This window comes from Lactuca sativa, chromosome 3 (assembly GCF_002870075.4).
Source record: "Lactuca sativa cultivar Salinas chromosome 3, Lsat_Salinas_v11, whole genome shotgun sequence".
NCBI lineage: Eukaryota > Viridiplantae > Streptophyta > Magnoliopsida > Asterales > Asteraceae > Lactuca > Lactuca sativa.
In genome coordinates this window covers 8,814,322-8,830,084 of record NC_056625.2, presented here as the reverse complement: position 1 = coordinate 8,830,084, position 15,763 = coordinate 8,814,322, and the positions used below count along the sequence as shown (strand labels likewise).

The 15,763-nt window shown below is 35.6% G+C and overlaps 1 long non-coding RNA gene across 1 annotated transcript; it reads left to right on the top strand.

Annotated features, from left to right (window-relative positions):
* The first annotated feature begins 12,285 nt into the window (after positions 1-12,285).
* Positions 12,286-14,638, top strand: LOC122196957 (uncharacterized). Its single transcript, XR_006189697.2, has 3 exons — positions 12,286-13,629; positions 13,728-13,841; positions 14,304-14,638. It is a non-coding gene; the product is annotated as an uncharacterized LOC122196957 (long non-coding RNA).
* Positions 14,639-15,763: the final 1,125 nt, after the last annotated feature.

Genomic DNA, 15,763 nt, shown 5'->3' with positions numbered 1-15,763 from the left:
ACGAGTTGAGGTTTACAACCTATCGTGTTGACACTATTTTGTTTCTGTGCCATTCCAATTGAGTTAATTATGCATGTGAGCCCTATGAGTTCTCATTTGAATGCATAAAAAGGCAAGGACCTTGATCAATGAAAGATACATTGATAGGAAAGGGTGAGCTGCTTAACTACTTGGAAGACATGGTGGGCAGCTGTGCTAACATAAGGCAAGAAATCAAGATTAAGAAAGTTCGGTCCATATGAGTTTGAATTTGTCGTAAATCTTGGTTTTGACAAATTCACATGGATAGGAACACATACACCATTAAAATCTAAGTGTCATAAGATTCCCTCCTTCATGAAAATGACTGTGAGGAAATGCTTTCACTAAGAGAGATTTTAAAAAGATAGTGACTGTGAAAATTGGATTCTCGAATTCGATTATGGTTACGGTATCCCTTTCCATGATTTGAATTGTGAGGTTTGGCAATTAGTCTGAATTGTTTAGACACACATATGAGCTATCTAAGGCAAAGGTGTATAAGCTTTGATAAAGGATTATCAAAGCATTATGTATTAGAAACATGAACTTAAGAAATTCAATAAGTATTGTTTTTCTGGAAGTTAAGCTGATTTCTGAATACATGTCAAAGCTAGTGGGAGCATAACTGTTATGTTTATAATAATCATCATGATAGTGGGAGCATAAATGTTATGATTGTATGATTATTAAGGCAAGTATTGCAAGTTAGCAATATTAATTATAGAAAACAAGAGTTATACTTTGCAAAGTTGTAAGGGTTAAAAAGTTGTTTTGCTATAATTAAGGGAGAGAATATTATGCTTCATTACAAATCTAAAGGCTTAGGTTATGGAATGTTAATAAATTTAGTCAAGGATCAATAGTGTGTTCTCGAATTTCGATTATGATTACGGCATTCCTCTTCATAGTTCGAATTTTGAGAACGTAGCACATAAAATATTATGGCAGAAGATTGATAAAGTATCAAATCTTTATGTAAGACATTATGCATCGTGTCCTATACGCTTCGGGTATAGGATCGATTGCAAAATGCTATAATACTTGACCATTCTAAAATTTTCCAAATGTCCAGCGCATTTAGAGGGAAAAAGGACAAGAATCGGTTTTGACTAAGATAATTAAACAACTATCAAAGGACAATCCAAAGTTCGCCGAGGATTGGTCGCTTGTGAGTAGTTGGAAGTATAGTATTGGATGGACCATATCGACATTATTATGAATAGAAAAGATTCTATTAAGAATGAGTTGTCATATGGAAAATATGGAAACGTTTCCATATTAGGAGTTGGATATTGAAAATCCATGTCTAGATTAGAAAGTTTTATGCAAAAGGATGTTCAAAGGAATGTACTTTGAGTGAGAGACATCATATCTAAGGAATTGTATTGTAACAATCTCCGATAGAGGACTTTGTATTTTCATTGGCAATAGTCATTGCGACTTTAGTGCAGTGATATTACGAAAGGATCATTGCATAAAATGTTAGAATCTAGCATATTCTATAAGTGGCAAGAAATTGATATTCTTTCACTTATGAAAAAGGATTTGGAGTTGTTAAATGAGTATGATTGGAAATGTGTTCATTTGATCTATTTCACAAAGTAACAACCATAGGTAAACATTGTGTGCATACTAAGAGCATAGGACAAGTGTTGTAATAATTCATGTAAGAAGTTGATTACCCGAAACAACAAATAATGAGTAATCGATATGGTGATAAATAAAAGGTGTTTTATTTATACTCAAAGGTTTGAGGCCATATGGGATTAGTATTATCCTTGTGTTTCACTTTGCATGTTTTGACTTCCTGAATAATTTAATTGATTAAGAACAGTCAAATTATTCGAACGGTCCACAGTCGTTCATATGTTGGAAGTAGGTATGAATAAAGATTGTCGTGAATTGGTGTGTGGATTGTCTAAAGAGTATTAGACATAAGAAAATGTTTGCTGCAACGTTAATGAGTGCTTATGAATATGATTTGAGCATTGGATTAAACCCACGCTCACTTGGATCACTCCATGAATTGTATCACGAGTGATTGGTGAAATGCTAACATCTTATATTCTTGAAACCGATATGTGTGAGTTGTATCTTGCAAATCGGTTGCACATTGATAATATGTAAACGCACCAGTAACTTGGTGTTATAAAACATATTGTTGCGTGTGATTCGGTGAGTAAATGCAAGCGAGCATTGAATCAAAGTTTATCCGTTCCTTTTATCCAAAGTAGGATAAAAGCGATATCTTTGGCCCCTCGATGATTTAGTGATGAAAAACGTAAATGCTCGGCCGGGCTAGGGCTAATTTGATTTGTTCAATTAGTCAGTTGTCATAAATCGGAAGTCGAGAAATAGTATAGAGAGCATGATTAGAAATCATGTCTCATACGATATCTAGAATGGAGGAATATATGATCCCTTATCTAAAGGACACGCGTATCTGATAGGATCAGAGTTGACAGCGGCTTTGGAAAGTTACGATTGCAGATCAGGATCTGAAGTCATACGCATAATAGTTATTAGACTTATCCAAGTGCGAGACTGTTGGATTAGTGTCTAAGTCCATAACTATTTTGGTATGTACTTGACCCAATGGTGCATGGTCCTTTTGGGTTGCCTTCACCAAAGCAACTTGATGGGATGAATTATGGAGAGAAAGGATTAAATATGATTTATTAATATATTATGAGAATAATATATTAGAGGAGAAATCATATTGTTTAATTAATATTAGTCAAGAATTAATTGGTAATTAGTTTTGTGACTAAAAGAGATTAATTAAACTTAAGGGACTAGAATTGTAATTATAAGATATTTGCAATTGGGCCATGGATTTCCTTATATTATAAGGTTGGACGAATTCTATGGGGAAACCCATTGGAAATCGTCCAAGGCCTTTAAGGAAAGGAGTCCATGGGTTGCTTAGGGCTTAAGCATCCAAATTAGGGTTTCCTTGTTAGATAACCCTAATAGCCTTACTATATATAGAGCCCTTATGCCCCAAAAACGTGGACAAGCTTCCTTCTAGGGTTTCCACACGTTTTTGAGAGCCTCCTTCTCTTCTCTTCTTCATCCTCTTGCTCTTGGTGTTTGTGAACCATTAGAGGAGTGACATTTGTGACTCTAAGCTTTCTAAAGTCAATACAAGAAGGATTTGAGATTGTTATTGCTATATAACAATCAAGGAATGATCTAAACCCTTCTTTATATGTTATCTTGATTATCATATGCTAGATCTAGGGTTTATAGTCTTGGATAAATTGCATGTACAATAGAAAAACCTAGATCCAAGCATTAGGGTTTGTATTAGCACATAGGATGTTCTTATGACCAAAACCCATCAAATATAACAAGTGAGGTAATCTTCTAACCCTAATATATATGTGAATTTTGAATTGTTATACTAGATCTAGGGCTCTCTTTGGATAATTGATTTGAATATATAACTTTAAAGAAAACCTAGATCCAAAGCATTAGGGTTGCATGTGCACCATATTAATGTTGTAATGCTCAAATCCTATTAGTTCTTAGATTAGATCTAGATCTAGTGATATTTTAAGCACATTTTGGTCCCATGTATGAGTTCTAGTGGGGATTAACACTCCAGAAGTTATGTGTTGCTCCTCTTGATGTTTCTGAGTTCCCTAGTCCATAAATTTTGGATCTTGATGGTTAAAGATCAACCATGCATGAGTAAATGCTCATTTGGTGAAAGTAGGGTCTTATAATGGATCAGAAAATAGAAGTTTGGTCTTAAAGGATTAATTGCCTAATCAAGATTTGGCCACCAAGGGCGTACACCAGCCGTACTCTCGCATACACTATGCATACGAGCCTAAAGCCCCGTAAACTGTTGATCTCTAAGTTGTATGGTTGGCGTACCCAGGTGGTATGCTAAGCCTACTCAATCAGGGGCCATTTGGGCTTTTTGGTTTTGGCCAATATTTGGACTACAAATTTAGGCTTTAAGTGCCTTTATGGATTTGGGCTATTATTGGGCTTTGAATGCCTTCATGGATTTGGGACATTATTGGGCTTTGAGTGCCTTTATGAATTTGGGCCATTAATGAGCTTTGGGTGCCTCTATGAATTTGGGCCATTAATCGGCTTTGAGTTCCATTGAGTGGGTGACAGTTAAATGGGTAAATTAAGGGGAAGGGTAAAATGGACTTTTACCCTAGGAGTCGGTATTAGTAAATTAAAGTCTCGATTATGGTTTATGACCAAACTATTGATTAAGGATATTATTTGATTGAATAGTGTGGGTATTTTTCGGTTCGGCAGCCCAAGCATCTGCTTGTTTAGCAACGGATCGATGTGAGTTGCTCACTATACTGTAGGACACTAGGGATTGTGTGTGCTTGTAGTCTTTGTGACTCCTTTTGTTTGCATGTATGCATGTGTGCTTGTTTGATATATGTATGTGGGGTGAAATAGATCTAGGGGTGATATAGACCTGGTATAGCCTTGTGCTAACATACGAGTTGAAATAGACTCGGGGGTGAAATGGACTCGAGGGTGAAATAGACTCGGTACAGCCTTGAGATGACATATATGCATGGTATGCGGTACTCTGGGGAACTCACTAAGCTTTGTGCTTAAGATTTTCAGTTTATATTTTAGGTACTTCCAGTTTGAAGGGGAAGAGCTCGGGATGATCGCATTGCAGACACCATGATTTCTGCTTTATTTGCCTCTAATGTATTTTTGGATGTTTATTGATATACTCTAACTTCCTTATGGTTTTGGTAAAAAAATTGGGTGACGGTTTATTTAATATAAAAATAAAATTTTTGGTTCTGAGTTTTTGGGACGTTACACGTGTTTTCTAAAAATCACGCGTTTCGGACGTGAATTCTCTAGTTTAAGCAAATCTAACCCAACTTCCAGCTTCCTCATGTATTTTAGCTCCATTAACCTCCAAATATGGATCCAAAGTACCGCTCCACTAGAAATATCTAAGAACAACATAAAAACATGAGGAGTATGGGAACTCTAGCGATAAACATGAGTTGGACATTAATTGAACTAATGCGTATAAAAAGCGTAAAATAAGCTGCAAAATATAATAAAAACTAATATAAAATTTGAATAAAATGACGTTTATCAAATCTCCTCAATCTTAGACCTTACTTGCCCTCAAGTGATAAAAAGATTAGACGTTATATAAAGAAAAGGGGAAAATATAGATGACCTAAAAGGGAACTTAGAATAAAAACTAAAATAAATTAAAATTAATGAAACTTAAAATTTAAACTTTAATAAATAAAACATTTCACTCTTTTTTCACGTGATCATACTTTACATCGAGGAAGCTTCAATAGAATCATTACCTAGACAACCATTTCATTACCTTCAATCTTTCACAGATTCCAAAATCCAGGAAGAAGCGTGATGGTGTGAACGAATAAACCAAATATAACCTTTATTTAAACTTTATATCCTTATTAACCTTGCTCACGAAAATAGAATGTTTCAGAATTTCATGTCCTTATGACTAAATAATTAAGAATCAGGATCAACTCATCCCTAAGAACATGTCACATCAAATCAGCTTTTGCTGAAGTAGTCAACCCACCCATAGGGACTGAGCTGATATGCTTTCACTTTTTCGAGAGTATCATATATCATATCACACAGTTCTTCATTAGCACATAATTTAATTTGGAGGTAGCTCTTGATTTAATTAAAGTTTGATTCTTTGTATATTTTTCCTTCAAATTTGAGTTCTTAAATCATCTTTGTATTTTTTTAGTACTTGAAACTTGACTTGGGAACCGGATATGACAGTAATACCATTTAACGAGATCATATATGACGTTTGGGCTTGTTTCTTTGTTTTTTTTCATTTTTTTTCTATCGGTTGTGAATATCATATAAGACTCTCTATTACCTCGAGTGTAACATGTGTCAAAAATAGGTCCAAGTTTCATGGGTCCAAACTTGTCAATCAAAGTTCTTGTTAAACATTCTATAGAAATTAGTTCGGAAAACCATTTTATCCCCACTCATGCAGTGTTTTAGTATACAATTCCTTTTAATTTTTACATTTACGAGGTTGTAGCACGGCATAGGGTTCCGGTTTTGGTGGTTTCTGATAGAAATGGTCGGTTTACTTCCAGGTTCTAAAAGAGATTCCGTGAGGAGTTGTGTGACTACTAGAAAATTTTGGGTCGAACCAGGTCTATGGGGTCTTGCGTATAAGGGTATCCACAACATATATCTATGTAACTTGATGCAATAATGTTATTTGAAAGCCAAGATGGCACCATTTGTATGATTAAAGAGAATATACACTTGGAAATTCGTGTTGAATTAAGCCTTGAAAAGTTCATTCAAATCAAACAAGAATCAAATAGTTTTAACATAACAACATGTATTTATGCAACGACCTTGAATTCATAAGTTATAAGGCCATCATCTTTGTGATCCATAATACTCAAAACCGAAATCACATTGTCTAAGAAACAATAGAACCGAAATCAACCCCAAGCAACCCCACTAGGGCCAAAAACACACCTTAAGGACCCACTAAGGCCAAAATCACCATGGGGAAAGGCCTAGGACCAAAATCTAAAGGTAAAGGTTAGCCTAGGGCCAAAATCACATGTGATTTCGGTCATAATAGGGTGAATTAAAGAGGTTTTCGGTCTAGGATGAGGATAAGACAAGAAAAGTAGACTTTAGGATTTGATTTCTCACCCAATTCCAATACAATCATAGTAACCCACGAATTACCCACCAAACATCCATACATTAACCTCTAGTTATCCAAGTAAACTTCACATCAATACCACTCCTTTTATTTAAACGAGATTAACATCACAAAACCTCACCATTACTTCATTCTATCTCATGTTAAATTACTCCTTCTCTCAAGAACTCATTTCCAAGTTTCAAAGGATTTAAGCCCCAAGTTCATCCTTAGATTTCCTTGGTAAGTACTTTCATAATACCCAAGTGTTTTTATATGATATTATGATAATTTCGTCATTTTTACACACATTTTTGTGTGTTGGCATTCTTAGGATAATAACCTTTCCTTGAAGTTCATCCACTCCCTTTCAAGTGCTAAGTTCGAAATCCTTATATCAATCCTTTAAGTTATCTACCAAAACCACTCAAAGTGAGCTCATACCCCCACATTTTCAAGCTTTTTCATGTTTTTACCGGGGGGGGGGGGGGGGGTACAATCTAAAATCATTTTACTACATGAATATTTGTTGTTACTTCTTGATGTAGAAGTATAAACCATTATTTGCTCAAGTTAGGATTATCACTAGTTTTATACAACATTTGTGATAAAATAGTTTTCATATGCAAAGTTAACCAAAAACATAACTTACATTATGTTACAAATATCATCAAGAAAATATGATTGTAAAACTACAAGGTTTCAGAAACTTTTCACTAAAAGATAGTTTTTCTATCAAGAATAGTTACATTGTGGTCATTTACTATTATGGTGGGTTTCAACCCAAAGATATCAGTTTTTACTTTCATATTTTGACACTAGAAAAGATAACATCTTTATATTTATATGAAAGATTATATAAATAGTCTCAACAAACATACAAGATAAACTATAATTGGTATAGTTTGGAGATTTACATACACTTTCATTCCAAAGGAACCATTTAGTTTTCAAAGGAATAATTATTTTACAAAAAAAAAGGAGTCATAGTTCATGTAAATCTGTAATGCTCATGTGAGACTTTCCTTCATAGTACCTACCTAGTGTACATCTTAACTCCTGCATTATAAACAGAGTCTCCTTGAGGGAGAGCGAGATAGTTGTGTATAGATCCATACGGAGTTGACAACCCCACACCTCAGTTGTTCGCTACAGTTAGACCAACAAGACGACTTGGTTTACAGAGAAACTTACACTTCATATGTTTTATATAAAGATACAACTATATACTATTTCCCAGAACAGTATAACTTACATTTTTGGTCTTAGGGTTAAAGACTACATCTTACATTTAAGAAAATATTGGATTTTTTTGGAAAACATCACGCTATCAATTACAAGGAAACATTACAGATTTTATTCATACAAACATGCTTATGAACTCACCAACTTCAATGTTGAAGCTTTTCAAAACTGCTTGTATTCTCAAGAAACCAGTAAACAGGTATTACGAAAATATTTTGAGGACAAGCGTCACTACATCATGATTTCTACTTTTCAATTACTTGTACTTAACTTTTGGAACAAACAAAGTTTGTAAACAATGCAACCTTGTATTCTCAATGTATGAATATTTGTGAGGCTGTGATTCATTTATATTTAATTGTTATGATACTATACATGAAGTCACTCCATTCGCCCCTAGATGTTTCCGCCGTTCTGGTTTGGGGTGTGACAGATTGGTATCAGAGCATTGCTTATAGTGAACTAATATATGAAACCATACTAGGTATACAAGTATAAATACAATGGGACTAAAACACTCTGGCTAAAAGTATATTCTAAAAATATAAGTAATTTATAAAAGTGTACATACATGCATTCATATTAGAAATAATGTTATAATAAGAAGTATTTGGAAGAGTTGGACATCACGATTGAGCTTAGATAGTTATTTAATCTTATCTAGGGTAAATATAGCCTTATCAACTACATTTATTCAAGATATCACCAGCATGTGTTTAGGAGTGGTCGTGGTGGACAACAAATCTAAAACTTACCGACCTTATACCAAAAAAGCTCTGAGAAATAAACCTAAAGAATTAAAATACTACAGGAGTATTTTAGCACATTATAAAAATTTCAGGTATATCTCATACTTATATTCTCGTACAGACACGATGGCAGGTTTCCATAACCCAGGGGATCCCTACTTCCCCAACTGGGGGAATGGAGGGTGGATTGAGGAGGATCCTAAAGAGGATCCCCAGGAGATCATGGAAGAGGAGCCAGATGAAGAGTTTGAAAAGGAGCTGGAGGAACAAGAAGAGGAGGATGCGGAGTCAGAAGTCATAAATCCACCTTATGTCGCACGAGTCCCTGCACACCGTTTAGGCTGCAACGGACCTACGCCTCACTGGGCGGAAGATCTGGAGAGATGGAGCCGGCACCAGCACAAGTCCCCTCCTTTCAGTATGGAGAGAGGTTTTTATAACCTTATCCACGGGGGACCGGCCGACAGAGCCCTCCTAGTCATGATCCAGTGGATCGCGGACCTTGGTGACAAGACCAGGGCAACGGCGAATCGCGTTTTGCAGTTCGGAGCCACTGCAGAGGTCACAGACGTGTGGACTAGAGATTTGGAGAGAGAGAGAGAGATACTACTATCCCATGGATAGGCTCATTGAGGACCTTACCACTGCTTGAGCGGAGGTAAGGGAATATCAAAAGAGGTATGAGACTCTCGAGGAAAGAGTGATCGCAGTCGAATGTCGATTGGCTGAGTTATAGGGTGCCTTTACTTCATCCCAGGGATTGCAAAGGACTACCCGTCGTGAGTAGGATCCATACTACTCAGAATTTGTTAGAGATTAGGTTTATGGGTATGCGTTGGTGCTACCCTTTTTCTTTTTCATGTTTGTGGGACTGACCCTACGTCTAAGTGACAACACTATTCGACGGGTCGTTATGCTCATTACTAGAAAACAACCCTTTAATGACGCGCAAACAATGACACGCGCTGATAGAGGACGCACATTTGTGCATGCCCTAAAAAGTAATGTTAGTTTTGATAAATTTGAAGGATAGAAGACACGCATTTGTGCGTGCCCTAAAATTAATGTCCAACGAAAAAAATTAAAAACACGAAGGCACCTAAATTTAAGTGGGTTTCGTGTAGAGTTATCGTTTTATAAAATTTTAATACGCGCACCCCTCTTTCATGCAACTAACGGGGGAAACCAAATCCCTAAAAAATTCAAGTACCTCGCCTTCCCCAAAAATCTAACCGCACAATATCTTTGGAGTCGGCGATTGGGGGTCTACGACTCCTCAAACTCGAAACGCCGACGATTTTAAGGGTTTTCTTGTCCCTGATATCAAAGAAGAACTTGGGATTTTATGCTCTGGACCTCAAAAGCGCACACCCTTTTTCACTCCACTCTTTTTCTCTCTACAAACAACCAAGAAGCAGCAGCAGTAGCACAAGAAAGATGGTCGAAGGAAAAGGATCATCCCAAGTTCATCTTCTAGCTATCATCTTATGCTTAGTTGCTTTTGGTTTCGCCATTGCCGTCGAACACCGCCATACTACTATACTTTCTCTTTCTCTCATCTAAATTTGAACTGTTTATGTTGATTTCATCTATTAGCTAGGGTTTTCTGCTCGATTCCTCTGTTCGCATTGATTTTCTCATGTTTAGCGATGATTATATATGTTGGCTTGCTAAATAACTTCGTCATTTTAATTCCATTCTTGTGCTTCATGAGATCTAGGTTTTTGAACACTAAAGCTGCTATGAACCTTCACACATATAATGCAACCAATTCCACTTATTGCGTGTACGATTCAGATGTAGCAACAGGCTATGACGTTGGTGCCTTTCTGTTCTCTCAGGTGAATCCTTACCCATAGGAGCAACCAAATGCATGTATTTTGGAAGGCCATTAGTACCTGATGGAAATCGAGCTTGGACCATCATCTATTACACATTCTCACTGTAAATCTCTCAACATATATACCAAAGCAACAAACTTTTTTGTCCCAATTCTTGAAACTTGAAACTAAAAATTGTTATCTTTTTGCATAATTTGTAGGCTGAGTTTTGTGGTTGCAGAAGCTTGTTTGATAGAAGAGAGGAATGAGGAGAAAAAATTCAGGAGAATCATCCGTCAGCTCTAGTGTTCTTATAAACTATGAACTCCCAACAAAAAAGGCACTCTTATACAATTATACCATGATATAATCATATAAACTAGTTTTGTTTGTACAGATTCTGTTTAATAAACGATATTTTCTATTTATCAGAAAACGTATATGAGGCGAATGACAACTTGTTTGGCTATAGGTTTTTTCCATAGTTTTTTGTTTAATACATCTTACTTATTAATTAATAATTATATAAAAATAATATATTAAGTTAAAGTTATGTTCTTGACCGCTGTAAAGTCAAAAAATTCCATGTTATGACTTATGAGTAACACTAACAAACATTCTTTAAAATATATATTATAAATAGGAGGAGCATATAAGGACAAGAACGAATAAGAGAAAGAAGATAGCAGCATGTAAGAGTAAGATTGATCCGAAAAAATGTCGCCAGAGCCTTGCAGGTTTCTTCATCTGTTCCTTGTTAAAAATTATGAATCAATCTTATATTTTTATTTATTTATTTATGATATAATGGGGATGATTATGATAGGAGGAAGGTCTTCTTGGACATCTGGAGTGAGACGAAGCAGCAAAATTAAAAGGAGGCAATCTAGGTGGTTGATGATATGTCCTATCATACTGAAGATCTTCCTGAAAAGATTGTTGAAGAATCCAAAGGATCTGAAAATGATGTATTAAATCAAACTAATCATAACAGAACATCTAATACACCAAGTACAAAAATCAGAACTTGTAATCTGAACATTCTTAAAAGTGTAGAAAGTACTTTATCAAGCTGCTTGCCTTCTGATGATTGTTTGGATATTGGGAATTGGCGCCCTTCCGAGTTGTGCAACACATATAAGAGAAATGGTATATCAAAACTGTATCCTTGGCAGGTATTTTTCAAGTCCTCTTGATCACCCTTTTTTGTTTATGTTATTACTCCATGAATGAATATTACAAGGTGATTGTCTCTATTACACAACAAGAACCTGAATCACCTAATATTATAGTCATTTACTTCAAAGTTCAATGTTCAATGTTCAATGTTCAATTCAATTTTCATTTTCCAGGTGGACCGCCTCCAGGTGGATGGGGTGTTACGAAAAAGGAACATTTTGTATTGTGCATCTACAAGGTACTTATCTTAAGATTTGTGCTAAATCTTTTCTACTTAATCACTTTTTCATAACCATTTGTCTTTTTTTGGCATAGTGCTGGGAAAAGTTTTGTTGCAGAAATCTTGATGTTACGTAGAGTGTTGTCAACAAGAAAAGTGGCAATTCTTGTTCTTCCCTATTTGTCAATTTGTATAGAGAAGGTGGACTATTGCCTTGTGCATTGTATTTGTTAGAAGTTTTATGTGAATATGTAATATGTATGTCCTTAAACTTGATTATTAGTCTTTTAGTGATGCAAACATCACATCTTGAAGCCTTACTTGAACCAATTGGTGCACGTGTTCGTAGTTATTATGTAAGCCAAAGTGGTGGCGCAATTCCTAAAGATACCTTTATAGCCGTTTGCACAATCGAGAAGGAAAATTCACGACTCAACAGATTGCTATAAGAGAGGCGTTTTTCAGAAGTTGGGATCTTAGTAATTGATGAACTTCACATGGTATTTTGAATTTGGCATTTTTGAGAATTATGATGCAAAAAATACATTCTTTTAATCATTTTGTTTGGCAGGTTGGAGATCAGCACAGGGGCTATCTTTTCGAACTTATGCTGACAAAACTTTGGTATGGAGCTGGTGACCCCACTCATGATCTTCAAATTGTTGGGATAAGTGCCACCTTGCCCAATGTCAATTTTGTTGCTGATTGGCTTCAAGTAAGTTGTAGAAAACATTGGTCATTCTCATGCATATCAAGAATCGGAAAACACTACCTTATTAAGTGGCTGAATGCTTTATATCTAATTAGTTTTTTAGGCAATTTTATACTAGACAGATTTTGTCACTGTGGTATCTATCAATGAGCAATAAGTGAAAAACACAAAGGAAAACTTATTCTCATCTTCCATGTTAGCAGCAAGAAAACAATTTTCTTAATTTTTCGTGTTGAGATCATAGCAAAGAAATATTTGTATGGTGGACACTTGGCAGCATTGAAATTTGTGGAGTCGATGCTAACTTTGTTAATCTATAGAAGATAAAACAATCTCATTATAATTTCAGCTTTATGTTAAAATATTGTTGGATTTCCTCATTCTCTTGTCAACATGTTGCTGATGCAGGTGTGTGTTTTCTATCTGCTTCTTCGAGCCCTTGATGCTGTTGGTATGCTCTGTTACCTTTATGTGTAGGTTCTATTATTTTACATCACTTGTAGCTTCTTTAGTTTTTGTACAAATTAGGCAGCCTACTAACACCTTTGGGCCCCATTTATTATTAGGATATGACATAGGAAATGGTATTTTATGCATTTGACTTAACTAGGACTCGGACTTAGTCAATGAGACAAAAATTGCAATTTTTTTCCTACTTGGAAAGCTGGGACATGGACTCCTGTCAATCATGTCCTGTGTAAAAAACACAACCTTAATGTACAAGGTCTTTGTGATCCACCTATTTAATAAAAATGACAATAATCCTTACTTACATGTTGTTTCTTTTTAACTTAATGGACATAAAGGGGACACAACTTAAACTTGTATGCTATATATGTATGTTTCTTCTTGACTTAACTGAGAAAGTAATAGAAATGGCTTTTCCTTTTGATCAGAGGATGATACCTAGATAGATACTATAGTGAAGATACTAATTTTGATGGAATTTCATCGCCATATCGATGATCCTGATTGGAATTTCTCATGTGAGTGCTGAATGTATTGCCTTCCCTTATTAAATCTTTGAGATCTTATCCATCATAAATGATTTACATGTTGATTCTAGTTGTTTCTTTTTTTAAAGGAGGTACAAAGGAATACATAATCCTCATGGAGCAGTTTCATCATGTTTCAACTGCCTTTTTGGAGCTCAATGGCATGTTTCTTTTACACATAACTATTGATTGTGGAATCTTAGGTATCTTGTAAAGTTGATGGATTTTAAATCAACATAACCAAATGAATTAGTGATATGTTTCTTATCATCTTTTTGGGTTTATAATTTGGGGATATGATAGGATTGAATTAGATGAGGAGGGCATTCATGTCTTTTTGCACAAATACCATCTTGTTCCACAATTTTAGGTGGGACAAAAAGTTGCAATTTTTGTCACATCAACATCAGTCCAATTTGTTGTACAAACTACAACATGTTATGTCAGGTTTTGTTATGATTGACACAAATGGGATCCTAAATTGCTTAGATTTGAGCAAAATAGATACTTGAAGTAGCCTTCTGAAGATTTGTGAGATTAACTAATCTAATTTGTTACTCAAGATATATATTTATATGTTGAGTCTTTTTTGACTCTTTGTTTCATATAGTATTTTAAAGAATGTTGAGTCTTTGTTGACTGATTGTTGTTTTTTGTGCATAAAGGTGCTTTATGTTCTGATACTAGTATTGGTCAAGGGGGTACTATTGCATGGAAAGTGCTTCAATACACACTTGCTTACAACAATGTACTCAAACTAAGGAAATAAGAAAAGACACAATGGAAATTGGAAACGTTTCAGAGCTGCTTCAAACAGCTTAATGATGAGTCACTGAAACAAGAAGGTGCCCCTTTATAGCAATGTAGTATTAGGTTATATAGTTAGGGAAAACCTCTTATTAACAATGTACAATCAGATCCCTTTAATATCAATGTATTACAATTTTTTGACATGATGTTATTGGATGAAATTGATTGTTTTGGTATATATATCTTTCTATATTTTTGTATTATGTGTAAAATAGTATCATAAAGGCACGTCGTATATGCATATCGTAAATGGTTGTTGAAGTTTATTACACGCAAATGCGTGTAATCTACATTTATGACAGGGGCTTTAATGATACGCAATGTGTGTCCTAAACGTGCGTCGTAAGGTTACGACACACAAATGTGTGTCGTCTTCGTTTATGACATGGCCTTCCTTGATACGCATTGCGCGTCGTAAATGCACATCGTAAATGCGTGTCATAAATGCGCGTTGTAAATACGCGTCGTCTATAGACGACGCGCAAAAGCGAGTCGTCTCTCGTTATGACATGGCCTTCCTTGACACGCATTTGCGCATCGTCTGATCGTTTTACGACACGCATTGCGCGTCGTAAAAGGCCGTTTTTTTAGTAGACCTTGTTAAATATTTTCTTTTAATGTACTATAGACCTCCTTAGAGGACAATTTTCCCCAAAACATATGTACTAGCACCTTGTCTTCAATGAAGCAAATATGTATTTCATTTTATTGGATGTTGTTATCTGCTATGTATGTCCTTTTCATTTTTATTTGGTATAGTCAAATTTCAATTATAAACTACAAACGACTCTTGATAACAACTAGATTTGATACAAACAAGGTGTCTTATTATAGTAGTGCTTGAACCATGAGTCATATCAAAAACTTATCATCATTCCATCATGTGGAAAAAAATGTCGCCCCGAAGATACAACCAGCGCAAGAACGATACCACGGAGCCACCACCACTGCCACCTCCTCCAAAAATGGACACTGCAGTGACCGTTGTTGTAGCCGTTGACGTGGCTCAAATAAGCAGTAGCAACAACGGAGGAGGAAAAGGAACAAACAGTTCCAATCAAAGTGAAAACCAAGGGCACCCAGGGGAATGTACTTATAAAGACTTTGCAAATTGCAAGCCCAAGCCCTTCAATGGAAGCGGTGGCGTCATTGATCTGACGTGGTGGTTCGAAAAGACGGAATCAGTATTTGTAATTTGTGCCTGACTAGAGGAGCGCAAATTCAAGTTTGCAGCCTGCACTTTTTCTGACAGGGCCCTTTCATTGTGGAATGGCCACATCAAATCCCTAACTCTCCCGATGGCAAACTCGGTAGT